The following is an 18,011-nucleotide window of genomic DNA, read 5'->3' as shown; positions in this document are numbered from 1 at the left end:
ATGTTGATATTGGTATCCTCAAGGTAGAAGCTTTGTAGAGTAATGAAATAGTTTCCCCAACTTTTGATTTCTGTTACTACAGAGTCCACATATTGATCAATTGTTGGTATAGCTATTTTGGAAGACAAAGTCTCTTATAACCTTTGTAGCTGGGGCATCCCCACCATTTTCCCTTTGTCCCTGAAAGCTCCCCTTACGTTTTGTTGTTGTTAGTTACTTGATACAGAAGACCCTAAACTGTTAATTGCTGCTCCTCTGGGTCTTCCGTTGATGTAGAGGGGAAACCCCAAATGTGTCTCCTTACCTATAGTCACAAAGGGAAAGGGAGGATATTTTAATACCCCACTTCTTCAGGTGTTCTTTCTTCCAGAGCTGTCTGGGGGGAGGTTGGGTATACACAAGGTTTCCTGCCTCCAGATGCTGTACGCGGCCAACCACACATGAAGAGTGACCACTCAGTGCATTCACCAAAGAAGACCCTTCACTGAGCAGAAAACCTCTGCGTCAGTCTTATTGCTTGGACCACTGAGATCTCGACGGTGCACTGGCGCTGACTGGCAGCAGGAAGAACCCCACCTGTCTGAAAGAGCAATCTCTGGTGGGATGAGTGGTGACCCGGTCTGGTGAGCCCACATCCTCTTTGCACACTCTTTTCTTAGTTTCTTTTTTTTAAATCACATTTTATTTGTCTCGCTTCACATAAGCTGCATAGCTCTGCAATCCAGAGGCTTCTGCACACATCAAATACACAATAATAATGACTTTGACTTTTATGAAGATTGACAAACCGCATTTTAACAAACCCCCACCAACTCCCCCCCTTTTTTTTTTGTTTCTCTCTTCTTCATTGACCCTGATGTTGCAGCAGTTGAGTAGCCAGTTGGCTTACCAGCTGGATTCAGAGTGGGAGCCCATGTGGCCTATGAGGAGCCCTGTGTGTTTGTGGTTCTACACTTTACTTTGGGCAACAGTGGTCCTGCAAACCACCTGCACACACAACTATATCCTTATGACACCAAACTCACTACCACAATGTAAGACAGTTCTATCACTTGGTGTGTTAAACCCTGACACTGTATGTAATGATGTGTTTTCTAATGCTTTATGATTGTAGTCAAACTAACCCTGACATTTATGCTGTTACACTATTATATATTCATACTTTTAATTTAACCTTTCTAAAGCCCTGTCTAGTTGTTCCATCTGCCACTGCACAACATCCACATCTGTTCCAAGCCCTGTGCCAAAGCCTGGACGGGTACCGCACAGCCCACGGGTGGCTGAGACTGGTAAGGTGAACATCTGGCCTTTTGCCTGTGGTTCTAACTATTTCTTATTGACGGGTAAACTGTGTGTCTTTTGTCACATCCCTCTTGAAAAATGTTATAAATTAAAGACGTGGAAGTTGTGTTTAGCTGTTATGTTGTTACAGACTATAGATTTTTTTTTGATAATCAATTTTATTAGCATTTGAAATAGATTTTTTTAAAGCATTTCCATCATGTCAAGATCGGTTGACTACTCAATCCAAACAAAACTACAACTGTGCATGCATGTTAGTAACTTTAAACTCCCAGTCCTTTCAGAACACACAAATACCACAGGTCAAATCCAACATGAAATGGTACCAGTGTTAAAAATAAAACAAGGTTCATCTGGAGCTTAACGTCCCACTAGAGTTTAATTGCAAAATAGCAGGCACCATAGACAATAGTCATATCAGCAGACCAGGGCTCTCACTAGAAAAGGTTAGTTGGAGTCTATTATAGCTACAATAAATAGGATTTTAGACCAGTCTATTCATATATGCTGTGCAATGCAAGTCGATGAAATGTAAGCACATGACGGAAACGTGTTAATATCAGTAAAAACCTATCTGATGAGCAGGTGGCAGATGTTCGCCCTGAGGAGACCTAGAATGTCCTTGAGGAGAAGATAACATTCATACATATAATGGTGGGCTCATTATTCTCCTAAGACCCTGCTTCCACGTGCCTGGTTTGAGAGCCAGGCAGATGCCAGACATTGAGATACATGGCTACCAAGCCTTCTGGAACCATTGAAATGATTGAGGGTATTAGAAACTCCTGGAAGCTCCAGATCATTGTAAAACATCCATACTTGATTCTAAAACAGTGCAATGAAGCATGTCCCAATGTTGCATCAAATCTGGTGCTTTGCTGCATTATGAAGCTGGGTCCCAGGACCACCATAAAGCTGAGGGTTCTTTTGGAAGACCCCCCTCACAAATAACCTCAAACTCCTCATTGGCAATATTTGGCCATCTATTCTTGTCCCTCATTCATTTTGAGGATTAATATATGGAAAGGAGCAGCAGGATGGAAGAGAATGAATGGTGTTGTTGTCTTAAGAGGATGGCTCAGATTGACCTCAAAGTGGATCACTTCCTCTTCCCGGATGTCATTTCCTGTTTATTGTTGTAGGCAGACATTTCCTCATGCAGAGGAGAGAAACTGCATGCAGGAGGCAACCCTTCACATGCAGAGGAGATAACCCTGCATACAGCAGAGAGATGCTTGCATGTGGAGACAAACAAAAACAATTGATCAGAAAACAAAAATAGTAAAAGAGAATGTTTCTGAGCCTTATGTTGCCTGTGTAAAGTACGGGTTGTAGTATGTTTGATATAAAACATGAATGTACTATGTGATAGTTTGTACTTAAGTGTTGTTAATAAGTGTTGGAAAAAGCCAAGACAACCAGGCCTTGTGGAACCCATCCCAGCCACAGTCTGTGCACTTGCCCTTATGGAGACTTTTGACTTCCATTTCAGAGACTAAGGGGCATATTATCAAGAAACGGAGTTAAAACTATCGCGGTTTTAGCGGCAAAAAACTGCAGCTAAAGCAGCAATAATGGGCTTGATAATATGTCCTTGTGAATTCTCATAGCAGCCCAGGTTCTGGCGTTAACCTGGGCTTCTATTGGAATTCTCAAGGACATATTATCAAGCCCATTATCGCCGCTTTAGTGGCAGTTTCCTGCCGCTAAAGCGGCGATAATTTTAACTCCGTGCTTGATAATATGCTCCCAAGTTAGAAGGTAAAACTTCTGACTGGGACGAACATCGTCTCTGTATCCGCCCTGCGCTCCACCACGGTCAGCATTAACATACACATAGGGTACCGGTCAAGGGCAACCAAATGACTGTGGTTGGTGCTCACTATTTTAATTTAAAACTTAAAAAATTGATGTCTCAGTGTTAACAGATTATTGTCGTTTTGGTGTAATTTTGTTCACTAAAATATTCTGCATTTTTATAAATTAGAGTGGGATGTTGTTTACTGTTTTGGTGCTTCTAAATGATTTACATATTTCCTTAAATTAAGCGTGTCCGCTCTATGCCGTAGCTACTGTGGGTTGAGTTCAGGTTTAAATTGCTGAAACCGTTACTGGCCATATCAAGGATAGTCAATGGAAAATATCATTCCCAAGCAACTTAAATTATACACAAAGCTAAATAATAGTAACTATTGCAACAAATGTTGCAATATCCACACCAGTCGGGATCAGATTGGCTGCTTACTCGAGAGGACCGGTCCGCTTATCTGCGAGACCATTACATGCAGATTTCATATTAAAACTGCGCTCTGACCCTGATCCTGCAATTTGGGAATACGTAAAAACACTATGGGCCAGATGCAGGTGACCAAATACCGGTCGGTAACGGCCGATTTCGGCTGTTACCGACCGGTATTTGGTGATTGAGATGTAGGGGGCCTATATTTTACAGAATCGGTAAATTTACAGATTCGGTAAATTTACCGATTCTGTAAAATACCGATTCGGTAAATATACCGAATCGGTAAATCTATATGTAGGTGGCACTGGAAACAGTGCCACAGGCCCCTAAGAATTAATTATTTACCATGTAATACTATTTGGTGGTAAATAACGAATTCCTGTGTACATGCACATCTGTGCATGTACACCTGTGCCATGTGACACACATACATGCCCTCAGGGCACACAAGCCTGAATCAGGGGTGCAACAGGGTGTCAAAGTGACACCCTGTCCCACTTGTCAATTCGGTAATTTTATCGAATCGGTATTTACCGATTCGGTAATTGCCATAGGTTCCTATGTGCCTCAAGGCCCATAGGAATCAATGACGATGGAGTGCCCAAGAATAATTGAGCCACCACATCCCAGTCTGGTAGTGAACTTGAGTAACAGAGCTTTATCAGCCATTGAGGAAGTGGTTCTCAATAAAGGTCTGGGTTTCGTCACTTCAGTGGACGGGGACCCGTTCCAACTGCAAATAGAATTAGCCCAGTTCTTTCGTAAATTGAGATTGCACTACTTTTTCAAAAACCAAAATAATGAGGATAATGACTCTGTGAAAGATGTCAATACTGGCTTAAGATCCAAATCCACCTTTCTTCCACCCACACATGCGATACCACCTCAGGTAGCCACATTTGAGCAGGCGGTGAAGGATGACATCGAAAAGATCTGGATTTCTCACAAAAGTGGTTATAGCAACCTCTCAAGAATTGAGAAACAAGCACTAAGATCTCTTACCCAAGACACTTCGATAGTCATTAAACCCGCGGACAAGGGTGGTTCCATCGTGATACAGGGAGTGGATATGTATAGGACGGAATGCCTAAGACAACTGAGTAATACCAGTTCTTATCGACCTTTGGCAAGTGATCCCACCACAAGATTGTCGTTAGAGATCAAGACTCTAGTAGAAGAGGGTTTGGTAGAAGGCTGGATCACCCCTTTAGAATCACAATTTCTACAGACACAACAGCCCACCATGCCATACTTCTACACTTTGCCAAAGGTGCACAAGCCTCAAAGGCCACCTCCTGGCAGGCCCATCATTTCTGGACAGGGATCCCTACTTTGAACCACTCTCTGCTTTTGTGGATCACTTTTTAAGACCTATCGTCCACACTATGCCCACGTACCTGAAAGATACCACGGACATACTAAGAGCCATTCCAACTATTGAATACCATCATGAAACAGACCTACTGGTCTCTATGGATGTCGAATCCCTATACACCTCAATCCCCCAGGATGAGACCCTAGACACCATCAGGTCCATCCTGGAGAGACGTGATCTCGACTCCATAACTCCGGTCCCTTTCATAATGGCCTTAGCTACCATCGCCATGAAAGACAATTACTTTCGGTTTGAGGATACCATCTACCTCCAAACCTCGGGTACCGGCATGGGGAGCATTTTTGCCCCATCCTTGGCGAATTTGTACGTTCATATGTTTGAACAGGCATCTGTGTTAACAACATCTAATCCCTTCTTTACATCTATAATATGGTGGAAACGTTACATAGATGATGTGCTGTTAGTTTGGAGAGGAGACCTAGACTCAGTCTTACGCTTTCACTAATGGTTGAATTCTCAGAATAATTTTCTGCGTTTCACCATAGAGACAAGCAAAGAGAGGATTGCATTTCTAGATCTCTCTATCTATGTCACCCCTACCGGTCTGGAAAGCGAACTCTTTCGTAAACCCATGGCAAGGAATTAGCTTCTTCTGTATGAAAGCCAGCATCCGAAATCTCTGCGCGACAACTTACCGTTTGGTCAGTTTCTTCGGTTGCGGCGCAACTGCTCCACTCTGGAGACCTTCTCACACCATGCATCTAATTTGTCTGAGCAACTTCTAGAGAGACACTACCCCAAGAAGCTTATCAAGCGCTCTCTTAAGCGTGCTTCCAATAATAACCGGGAGGCACTCTTAGAGCCCAAGATGGCAAAGCCTCCGTTGGATCGTCTTACACTTGTAAGTACTTTTAACAGCAGATCCAACTGTGTCCAAAATATCATCAGACAACATTGGCGGATTTTAAATTGCACAAACGAGAAAATCGAATATCCTTTATTCGCTTTCAAAAGTTCAAGCAATCTGCATGACCAATTGGTACATACGCGCCCCAAAGAACTACCTAGAAGAGAGGTTGGGACATTATGGGACCCCCCAGCTGTGACCGGACATCACCCGTGCGGGGCATGCTCGGTCTGTTCGCAGACCAATAAGACAACCAGCATTGATATTGGTACCACCCGGCCATGGGAGCTTAGACACTTTACAAATTGTAATAGTACTAACCTCATTTATCAACTGACCTGCCCTTGCAATGCAAGATATATCGGTATGACCACAAGAAAGGTCCGGACTCGGATGTTGGAACATAAAAGCACCTTTCGGTGCAAGAAAAGTGTTTCCAAACTTACCAAACATGTTATACAGATGAATCATGATGAGTCAGACTTTGTCTGGACTGTCCTTGAGAAACCTTTCATTCCTACCCACATTAGTGATGTGTCAAGATTCCTGTTCCTCAAGGAGCAAAAGTGGGTTTACAAAGTACATACTGATACCCTAGGGTTAAAGTAAAGTAAAGTCCACATTTGTAAAGCGCACAATCACCCGTAAGGGTCTCTAGGCGCTGGGGGCCGTCGGGAAGATTAAGCGAGCTATTGCCCAGAGTCACATGGTGCTGGGCTAACCTGCCGCCGGTGCCGGGGATCGAACCGTGGTCCCCAGATTCCAGCGTCAGTCGCCCTGGCCGCGGCGCCACACCTCTCCCTTTGAACAATGAGATACCTTGGTTTAGCCTGTAGTAACCATACATCGTTGCTGATTTTCTGTTTGTACCTGAACCATAAGATATGCAAACGTTCGGGCATTCGGGCATTCTATAAGAAGTCGAGTGCTGTACACAGTACTGTGTTACTTCATATATATAGCTCACATAACCATTTGGCTAGTTTTTCCTTTTACGTAGGAATATTCAAACTATAATGTCCCTAACATTTACACTAATGACTCGGCCAATAGTCGACCCTATTGACTACCGCAACCAGTGTGTATGTATTCGGGTGTATCTATTAATTGCGAGACTTTATATTCTTCAGGGTATTCTCTCTCCTTGATTCTGGATACTCTCCGTCCCATCATGATAACCACTTGGGAAACGATCTTCTTGTAATAGTGCAGGCACTTTGTAGTCCTCTCAGCAACTTATATGAGCTTTACTCTTTTAAAATTGCTTTAGAAATAGGTGGGCTGCGATTGCACTTGCTTAGCTCCTCAGACTTATGTGGATTAATATTCCCACTATGGATTTTGCACAGCGCGATATGAGACTCTCAGCGCCTCTACGATTCATAGAACTACAATACTTGGAGTATTGGTCCTTGGTCACTGTATTATGATAGGGAGTGAATTCTGGGAGTTAACTGTATGTTTAAATCTGTACCATCAAAATTCGTGACAGAGCAGGATATATTTTGATATATTCTCTCTGCTGGATTTAAGGTCAGGTTGTTTTACTTCCGTAGAGCGGGGTCTCACATGTCTTGAGCCAGGTCCAGGAGAGGTGAGGTCTGTTCCCCGGACAATCTGGGTGAGTAGAACATGTCCTAATAGAGTAATAATTTGGACAAATGTTCTTTCACAATTTATCTTAATATTGGGGTCACTGTGTGTTTTTGTTTTATTGTAGATGTAATACACCAGTTGTCATCAAGGAGAATTAACAGATGTCGGAGAAATATATATCCTTTACTGTTATTCACGTTTATTTTGCGACATTTTTGCATTTATAGCATTATTCACACTTTAAGCAGTAGCATTATTATTGAGAACAGAGGCCCTGAAGAAAGCCTGGGTCCCCTTTCCCATTAGGCTGAAACATGTTGGCCCCCTTGCAGATATTTGGTTTAACTGCTATGTTATTGCACTGTTCTTGTTTTTAACAGGAAGAGACCGTTCCTATTAAATTTCTCTTTAAGGTTCTCTATCCTATTTTAATTCACCACTTTTTGTGTTTCTGCACTGCACTAATACCCATCAGATCATTATCATATGGTCCAACAGTGATCGCGGGTCACAACCCTTGTCCACCACAGGGTACGATCTTTGTCTCAATGATCCAGAGACACACGACCCTAAGGATGACCAAATGATAACATTGATCATCACAAGTCTTTGATGGGAATCCTAACAAGGTTTTGCTGATCTACAATCACTGGTGGCCCCCATTTGAGATTTTGTGTCTTGTTCCAAATTGCGAGTCTTGACTCTCACCGGATGTACTCAGGTAGACGTCCGGTTAAATAAATAGGAATTTCCATGGTATTTTCCTACATAGACCCCTAGGTTTTCTTGTTGTTCATTTGACTTTACAAAGGGATACTACCTAGGCTGGTCTTTAAATATCCCTTAGGCCCTCCACTCCTATTTTGTTATTCGCCCCATAGGAATCAATGGCAATTACCAAATCGGTAAATACCGGTTCGGTAATTACCGAATCATACAGATTCAGTAAAAATTACCTAATTTTTTCCTACATCTGATTTACCGAATCTAGAAAACCGAATCGGTAAAATTCGGTATTCTAGAGTCGGTAAATCAGATTTACCTACATTGGGCCCTATAAGTCTTACTATCGAACAACGAGTTCACGCAGGTTTCAGGGTGAGCTTCCTGCTTCACTGTTTGACATTTTGAAACGATTTTAACAAAAAATAATAAACCTCATGCGAGAACTTTTCTCACCATTTCGATTCCTGGTGTTCCCTCTAGTGAAGCCAGCAAAAAACCTACCCTTCCAGCAATCTCCTCATCATCCTTTAAGGTGCTTTTGATAAGAATATACCATTCATCAAGTTTGTGAAATAAACTTACAAGTATACAATTGGCCACTCCTGATGAAGACACCTTGTGTGTCGAAATGCGCGTCGGAAGATTTCATGTGTGCCACTGATCTGTTTTTAATTAGATGAAATATTTTAAATAATGAAAAGTATTGTTGAACTGAATGTTTTTTATATTTTGATTAAAACTTGATAATCTTTTAAAAAATTTTGTTTGAACTCATTTGTTGCAATAGTTACTATTATTTACTTTGTGTATAATTTAAGTTACTTGGGAATGATATTTTCCATTGTGTTTCTTACCCTGTCCCAAGACATGTATTAATGTACAGGGGGTCCCTGTTATCTACATAAAAAAAAAAAAACATATCAAGGATAGTGCCATAAATATGTGTGGTGGATTACCATTCTTCCCAACTAATAATCCACTGTCTCACAATGAGTGTTTGAATGTTCTAGAAAATTAGGAGACAATTTATTTTTCACTGATATTTGAAAGAAACAGAGTTGCGTAAGGTCGGACGGTGTAAATGGAAAGGATGGTTGTAGTCCACCATTCTTCATCGACAATAGACTGTCCACCCAAATGAATGCAGCATCCAAACTAGCAGCACAAGAAAAAAGGAGTTAACTAACAGATTCAACACCTGAACACCCTGGCCTTTATTCTGTGCCCACCCTGGGTTCTTGGATGTGTGCATACATCAGTGTCAAGGTCTATGCGTAAACCCCGTTGCATGGCAATGTTGTGCAACACACAACAGGCTAAAGTAATCTTGCACACAACTTCTTGGAAGTACAACAGCACCCTCCCTCTACACTCTAGACATCTGAATCACAACTTATGGAGTGTGTACAACAATGACTCATGTTTGTATATGTGCCCTATTGCACCTCTGTTGAGGTACTCTGGTTGAATATCTGTTGGGTACGAGGATAGCGGGAGATAGAATAACCAACTTCGCCTGTAAACAAAGACACCATTTTTCGTAAAAAGGGGCCTCTATTCTAAATGTAATACATAATGCCTACAGACGTGCAGTGTGTGAGAGTAATGCATGGGTATTATTCGCAGTGATTAATGAGTATGTTTGAGATGCCACCCCCAGATGCTGGTGTCCCTGTGTGAGGTGTTGTTTATTTCAAATGAGAGACATGACACCAATATCCCCGGCAACCAAACAATGTGCAACAGGTGACTGACAGAAGATGTAGCTGTAGGGTGTGCTTCCAGAAAAGGCAGAGTGCACGTCAGCGAAGCAGTCTCTTGCATTGCAGACTGCATGCATGTTGATGGAGTTCCAACGGTGTCTGTTCAGGAACACGTGTGCCATGCGGTGGGTGCTCAAATGACATGTGAGTGCAGTCAATAGCACCCAGCACACAAGTGTGCAAAGTCGTAATGTTCATTTGCCACCCTTTGCCTTCACACCAGTGAGTGTGGCACAGTAACCAACTGGAGCCCTGCTCTGTTGATGATCAGTACCTGATGCAAGCATCAAGACTGCTTTGCCTGAGAGATGCCAACGCCAGAGCTGACCCTCCGGAAAGATCCAGTGGCCATGAAATGGAGTGTAGCCAGTATTGTGGCACAGGCAGTGGTGCCGGGGACTGAGCAGTGGGTGAACCAAGCTCCTGCTCTCAGTCTGCAATGCAGGCAAATGATCATAACAGGTGAGAGGGGGGTAAAGACATGCCACATATGAGGACCCTTTGCCTGTAAACCCTGTATCGCCTCCTTAAGTCGTTATTCCTGAAAATAAGGGGAAAACCACCAAAAACATTCACCAACATAGTTAAAGCAGAAAAAGTTGTTTGTTGTGCTCTTAGGTGATGAACCTGTCTGTGATTGGTTGGTGTTGAAATGTCTTTAACCTGTACATGGGCGATGGAACTCCGGATAATCACTCCTTTCGTTACCATGTGGGTTGCAAGTGTTGCAAGCCTTGTTATAAAATGTAACTAAATTTGCTAAAGAAATACATTGAGTGACAAAAATGGAAATAGCATTACACAAGATTAATAAAAAAAGTCACAAATTAAGATCTTCTAGCTATTTGTAGCCTCCATTATTTTCTATTGGAGGGTGTTGCAGTACCAGTGGTTGTCCATGTGTGTGCTTGACTTACTCCAAGGCTGAGCAGAAGTACATTTACTGCTGTTTGGGTCCTTTTGAAGTAACTTTTTAATTTTAGTTTGTGAATAGCAATGTTCTTATTCTTTTGTGGATGTGTGTTTGTCCCTACTATCTATTAGTAAACATTCCCTATTTTCCAGCCATTCCACTTGGGCGGAGGCAGGGGTCTGCAAGTGTAGATTTTTTAATAATACTTTGAAGTACAAGATTACTGGAAACACATACATGATTTGATTAAGGATGTGCTGGGGGTGGAGGTACGCCCGGAGGTCCGTAGATGTATATTGAATAAATGGGAACCCACGGACCTGAATGGATATCAGAAACAGTGGGTGACGTTGGCGTGTATGGTGGCGAAGCGTAACATTGCTCAGCTGTGGGGAGCCAGCCAGTCGTCCCACCCTAACAAATGGGCCCAGGACCTATGATTTTGATTTTTAAATATTTATAGAGCGCAACATTCACCTGGCGGTTTCTTGGCGCTGTGAAGGGAGGGTACCAGAGGAAAAAGATGACAACCACAAACTCAGGAAAGTGGGAGCAGTTTTACAGAGAGAAAGCCTGTTTAAAAAGAAAAGTTTTAAGGTCTTTCCGGAAGGGAAGATAATGCGTGGCCGATCTTAGATGGTCGGGGAGAGAGTTCCAGAAGGTGGGTGCCAAGGTAGAAAAATTGCCCCCCCCCCACTTTTTACGCTTATAGCGAGGGACCAGCAGGAGGGACTGTGACGAAGAGTGCAGCTCTCTGGTGGGGGTGTACTCCCTAATCAAGGAGAAGATGAAGGCGGGAGCCGAGCCCCGTCGTGCCTGGAAGACCATACAACCTATTTTAAATAGGGCTCGCTCCCTGACAGGCAGCCAATGAAGCGCCTTCAGTAAAGGGGTTGAGTGGTGGGAACGTGATAGGCCATAAACTAATCGAGCCGCCTGGTTTTGGACCAGCTGGAGTTTCCGCAGACTGTACGCCGGAATGCCTTTATAGAGGGCATTCGCGTAGTCCAGCCGGTGTATCACCAAGGCAGACATGATCAGCTTAAGTGCCAGGGGAGAAAAAAAGCGGGAGACAGTGCGGATAGTACGAAGGGTGAGGAAGCAAGAGGAAACAACAGAACTAATCTGTGAGTGAAGGGTGAGATGATTATTAAGCTTGACACCTAAAGTCTTAACTGAGGAAGAAGGAGTGGTGGGGGGGGGGCAAAAGAAGAAGGCCAAAACAAAGAGTTCCAGGGACTGGAACAACCACCCGTGAGAACCAGCTCGGTCTTGTCAGGGTTCAGCTTCAGGTGGTTGAAGTTCATCCAGTCCCTGATAAAAATCATAACAGACTGGAAATTGGAAATAGAATGAGAAGAGGAAGATAGATTAAAGATGAGCTGGAGGTCATCCGCATAGTTATAAATGGTGACCTCCAGCTGCTGGAGAGCAAAAACCAAAGGATAGATATAGAGGTTAAACAGAAAAGGAGAAAGAGAAGAACCCTGGGGAACACCACACGTGACCCTCAATGGGGCGGCCGAGAAGTCCCCCAATCGAACCGCCTGGGTGCGGTCCCTCAGGAAGGAGGAAAGCCAGACCAGGGCCGAGCCCCCGACTCCTGCCGCTCCGACACGTGACAGCAAGATGGAATGGTCCACCATGTCGAAAGCGGCAGAGAGATCGAGGAGCACCAAGGCCTGATGTTGGTTTTGGTCCATGCCCTCCCTGAGGTTATCCAGGACCGACACCACTACGGACTCGGTAGAGTGTCTAGGCCGGAAGCCTGCCTGACGAGATGCTAGGCCCCCATTCTCCTCAACAAAGCACCTTAACCAAATAGGGCAACAATGAGATGGGGCGGTAATTGGTAGGGGCAGAAGGATCAGCCCCGGGCTTCTTAAGGATAGGCACTATGGTGGTGGATTTAAGAGCTGGAATCACGACCCCCTGGGCAAGGGAACTGTTCAGAAGTGTAAGAGGGGGCTGGGTGCAAACAGAGTAAATCTGTCTGAGGATGCGAGCCGGGCAGATGTCAGCCGGAGAGCCTGACTTGACTTTGGGGAGTACAGCCAGGAACGCATCTTCAGTAAGAGGAGGAATTGAGGTGAGAAAAGACTGAGCAGTCGGGGGAAGGGGATCAACAAAGGAAGGGGAGGGAGGGGGGATATTAGATTTAATATTACTAATTTTATTCAAAAAATAAGAATTCAGGGAGTCACATAAAAACTGGGTGGGAGGGGGTTTGAGGGTAGCCCTGTCCGAAAAAGCCAGGTCGTGGACAGTGGTGAAAATCTCCCTGGGTTTATTCTCCACAGCCAAAAATGTTGCGGAGAAATAAGCTGTTTTTGCACCAAGTATAGCTCTCTTGTACTCTCCCAAAAGGGTGGTATATTGGATTTTCAGTATGGGACAGTAGTCCCTTCTCCACTTCCTCTCAGACCTCCGAAGGGTCAGTTTTTTCTCCTTTAAATCCTCACTGAACCACCGGTTGGCCTCATTAGGACGTCTGACCGATATCCGCCGTAGGGGGGCTACCGAATCGCAACCTCCGGCAAGCCAGATGTTAATGGAGGCGGCTTGAGATGATGTAGACAGGCCAGCCAGGTTGGGCGAGGAACTCAGGAGGGAGGGTGATAGTGACGGGAGATCAACACGACTCCAATTGCGTGCCCAGAAGTTTTTGGCAAGCGGGACTTTTCCTACAGGGCTAAGGTGAAGGGAAAAGGTAATTAGGAAGTGATCCGACCAAGGACAAGGGGAAACAGACAGCGATAAAACAGAACAGTTGAGGGACCAGACCTGGTCCAACACATGTCCGTGAATATGCGTGGGGACTTGCACATGAGAGACAAAGTTCAAGGCCTGAAGTGATTCTGAGAACTGTTTAGAGGAAGTACACTCATGGGGATCAGTAGGCCAATAATTAAAGTCCCCTAACACAAGGACCGAGGCATGGTTGACCACCAGGGTGGCCAAGAGGTCCTGGAGGGCTGGCAGAAACAAGGCGAAAACTGAGGTGGACGATACATCAATAGGCAAGTGAGCGGGGGGGAAAAAGTGGGTGAGCGAATAACAAGATAATCAGTGGACACGATGGGGGATGAGGGAAGAAGTTGAAAATTTAATTCTGACCGGGCAATGAGAGCCACACCGCCCCCTGCCTTGCCAGCCGGGTGGTCTGCTCGGAGGGCAACGTAGGAGGGGGGGAGAGCAGCAAGGAGGGAGGGCAGGGAAGACTCGCAAAACCAAGTCTCAGTTAAAAATAACACGTTGGGCTTATGTGTATCAAGTAAAACAAACAGCTCCTGATAGTGCCTAACCGCCGACCTAGTATTAAGTAAGATAATAGATAGAGGGCGGGGTGATGGTGAGCTAGAGTCGCTTGACAACTGAATCGTGCGGTGCGGGGGGGGAGAAAGGAGGACTGTGGAGTAGGCAGGGGGACACAGACCGAGGGAGGCAATGTAATTGATGGTAGAGTCAGCCAACGGCCAGCGCCCCTGAATTGCAGATAATTCCTCAAAAGAATATGTGATGAATTGGGCATAAGGACGCGCCCCCAGCCCCGTCTGGCCGCGGACGGGTGCAGACGGGCTTACCTTAGGCGCACCTTCGGCGCGCCACCGGCGCGCCCGCTGCGCCCGTCCGCTGCGCTCCCGGAAGCACATTGCTTTTCATGTGCTTTCCCACCCGAACACTGGACCGCTAACTCCGGCCAGGCTCGTGGGACACCCCACCCCAAGATGGCGGCTCGATCTCCCCTCTTGGCCCTGAGGCCGGCTGTAATCCACGAGGGAGGGCAGTGGAGGCGCGGGGAAGTGGCGGCACCCTGCACAACAAAAAACGGGTTAGTGCAGACAAGGTAGTGCAATTTAAAACATTAAAATGCAGTGGCGAATATTTATATAACACACTCCCAAAGCGCAGCTTACAACTTGCTCTTGGTACCGGGAACCTCCAAGCAAACCCCAGGCGCTGCCACCAGCCTGAGAATTCACCCCTGGTGCACCTAGACTGGTGCATGTTTAGGGAGAGGGCTGTGTATGTGGCCAGGGGTTGTCCGGAGAACTGGGGGAAGATTTGGGGAGCCTGGAATAGCCACCGTGGCGATTTATGCACTCCACCAACGAGACCTATCACGGCTGAAGTGCTGGAATCCCCTTGATCCCCAAAATTCTTTATAATGTATTTGTGATTTTGTACGATTGATGATTCTACCCCTGTAAAAGTGTTATATACCATTCACCTGATGCTTGTTTGATATTGTTTTATGTGTTTTCATTCAATAAAAAGATTTAAAAAAAAAAAAATAATACTTTGAAGTACATGAGTAGTACTACTGTAATACATTTACACATACAATAAAAAATGCAGCACATTGTGAAAGGGGCCCTATCTCAGCTACGAGAGGCATGGCAAAAAAAAAAGGTAAAAATAAAGGGTTTGCATCTGAAGGCTCATTTCTCACTTCTGTGCTATCACAGAACGATGCACCGCAGTGTAATCGCTGAGTTACCGCAGAGCAAGCAAGATCTATAATAACGATGGTAATGACTTCAGATCAATTTCTGGGCAGAAAAAGCCATGCAAGGAGTTTGCAGCTTCCACTTGCCCTGTTTTAATGTGTAAAATGAATCGCACCATTACCCAGTGGTTAATTTGTAAAAAAAGGAAAGAAAAATGCTGGGTCTCTCGTCATGCGGCAGTTTGAAACAGCCCTTTTCTCCTGTTGGTTCCACCAAAAACGGAACCAACTACTAACCATGAAATTGGGGAGAGGATGCGGCGTAATGGTCAGAGCTGCCGACTTCAGTGCTGAGGAACCAGGTTCAAGTCTCGGCATCGGCTCAACTTACTGTGATTCTGGGCAAATCACTTATGCATCCATGTAATGATTACCGATTCCCAAATTGCGAATATTACAGACTCACAATTTGCCAGTCGCAAATAGAAATCCATTTATACATTTCTTTTTTTTCTGAATCGTTATAATTTGCAATCACTATTTGCGATCAAGAAATATCGATTTGCAATTTTTGCGAATAAGCTTTTTGAGAATCTCAAATAGCGAATCCTTGAATCCGATGCAGCATGAAGATGTCACAATCAGGAAGTGAACCATCCCATGCTGTTACCTGTGTGCTGAGAGTGAGGATGAGGAGGAGGCAGACTGCAGGAAAACAGCATTAGAAAGCCATTTGGGACATCTGAACCGGTGCAGTCACCAGCATGGCATCAGAAGCGGATCACTGAAATAATATCGAGGGACAGAATATCGACCAACAAAAATATCGTTGACAAAATATCGAGAGACAAAATATCGAGTTTCTATCTACAAACAGGTAAGTACAAAAATATCGAGTTAAAAATATCGTTTACAAAAATATAGTTGTAAAAAATATCGACTTTACTAAAAACAATGTTAAATTAAATTAATATAAATAATTAATTACTAAAATATACTTAAAATTACATAAATTAACTTATAATAATTAAATAATTAATAAAGTTAAAAAAAATTATTCATATTTAATAAAACATATATATATATAGTAACAAAATATAATTAAATAATAGCCAATATTATTAACGTACAATAAGTAAAGTGTAAAAATTACTATTCCCACTCCAAAGAGTGCAAGCGTAGTGAAAGCGTTGGATAGCGTAGGGGTTAAAATTACTATTCCAACTCCAGTGGGTGCAACAGTAGAGAAAGGGTTGGATAGCGTAGGGGTAAAAATTACTATTCCCACTCCAGTGGGTGCAAGCGTAGTGAAAGCGTTGGATAGCGTAGGGGTTAAAATTACTATTCCCACTCCAAAGAGTGCAACAGTGGATATATGACGTTACAACGCAACTTTTACAACGCACTACCATTACAACGAAATTTTTACAACGCAAAAACTATTACAACGCATGCTTTTACAACGCATGTTTTTACAACGCAGATACCTTTACAACGCATACCATTACAACGTAAGTATTGGTAAGTATATAATAATTTTTTTTAATTTACATTATTTAAAATTAATGTAATATATTTTAATTTAATTTAATTTCATTAAATTAATTTAATGTAAATATAATTTTACTTTATTTTTACACTGTACCCCTGTACCCCAAAAACCCAAAACTGACCCTGAACCCTAAAAGAAAACCTTTACCCAAAAACCCAAAACTGACCCTGAACCCTAAAAATACCCCTTTACCCAAAAACTAAAAACTGACCCTGAACCCTAAAAATACCCCTTTACCAAAAAACAAAAACTGACCCTGAACCCTAAAAATACCCCTTTACCCAAAAACTAAAAACTGACCCTGAACCCTAAAAATACCCCTTTACCCAAAAACTAAAAACTGACCCTGAACCCTAAAAATACCCCTTTACCCAAAAACTAAAAACTGACCCTGAACCCTAAAAATACCCCTTTACCCAAAAACTAAAAACTGACCCTGAACCCTAAAAATACCCCTTTACCCAAAAACTAAAAACTGACCCTGAACCCTAAAAATACCCCTTTACCCAAAAACTAAAAACTGACCCTGAACCCTAAAAATACCCCTTTACCCAAAAACCAAAAACTGACCCTGAACCCTAAAAATACCCATTTACCCAAAAATTAAAAAAATTTACATTAAAAAAATTATTATATACTTACCAATACTTACGTTGTAATGGTATGCGTTGTAAAGGTATCTGCGTTGTAAAAACATGCGTTGTAATAGTTTTTGCGTTGTAAAAGTTTCATTGTAATGGTAGTGCGTTGTAAAAGTTGCGTTGTAAAGGATGTTTCCCGCAACAGTAGGCAAAGCGTTGGATAGCGTAAGGGTTAAAATTACTATTCCCACTCCAAAGGGTGCAACAGTAGGGAAAGCGTAGGATAGCGTAGGGGTTAAAATTACTATTCCCACTGCAGTGGGTGCAACAGTAGGGAAAGCGTTGGATAGCGTAAGGGTTAAAATTACTATTCCCACTCCAGTGGGTGCAACATTAGAGAAAGTAAATACTTCATATATTAATAAATAAATTACAAAATAATATCAATATAAATGTATTTAAAAATGATTAACTATTTAATATAACATAATAATTAATATATTAAAATTACTAATTAACTATAAATATTTCAATTAGTTACCTATTAATACTAATTTATAACTAATTACCAATTATTTATTTGATAATTAAAAATTAATTTACAATTATTTTATATTAAATACAATTAAATAAATGTTATTAT

Source organism: Lissotriton helveticus, chromosome 11, assembly GCF_964261635.1.
Source record: "Lissotriton helveticus chromosome 11, aLisHel1.1, whole genome shotgun sequence".
In the NCBI taxonomy this organism is placed as follows: Eukaryota; Metazoa; Chordata; class Amphibia; order Caudata; family Salamandridae; genus Lissotriton; species Lissotriton helveticus.
Note: the sequence above shows the minus strand (reverse complement) of the source record.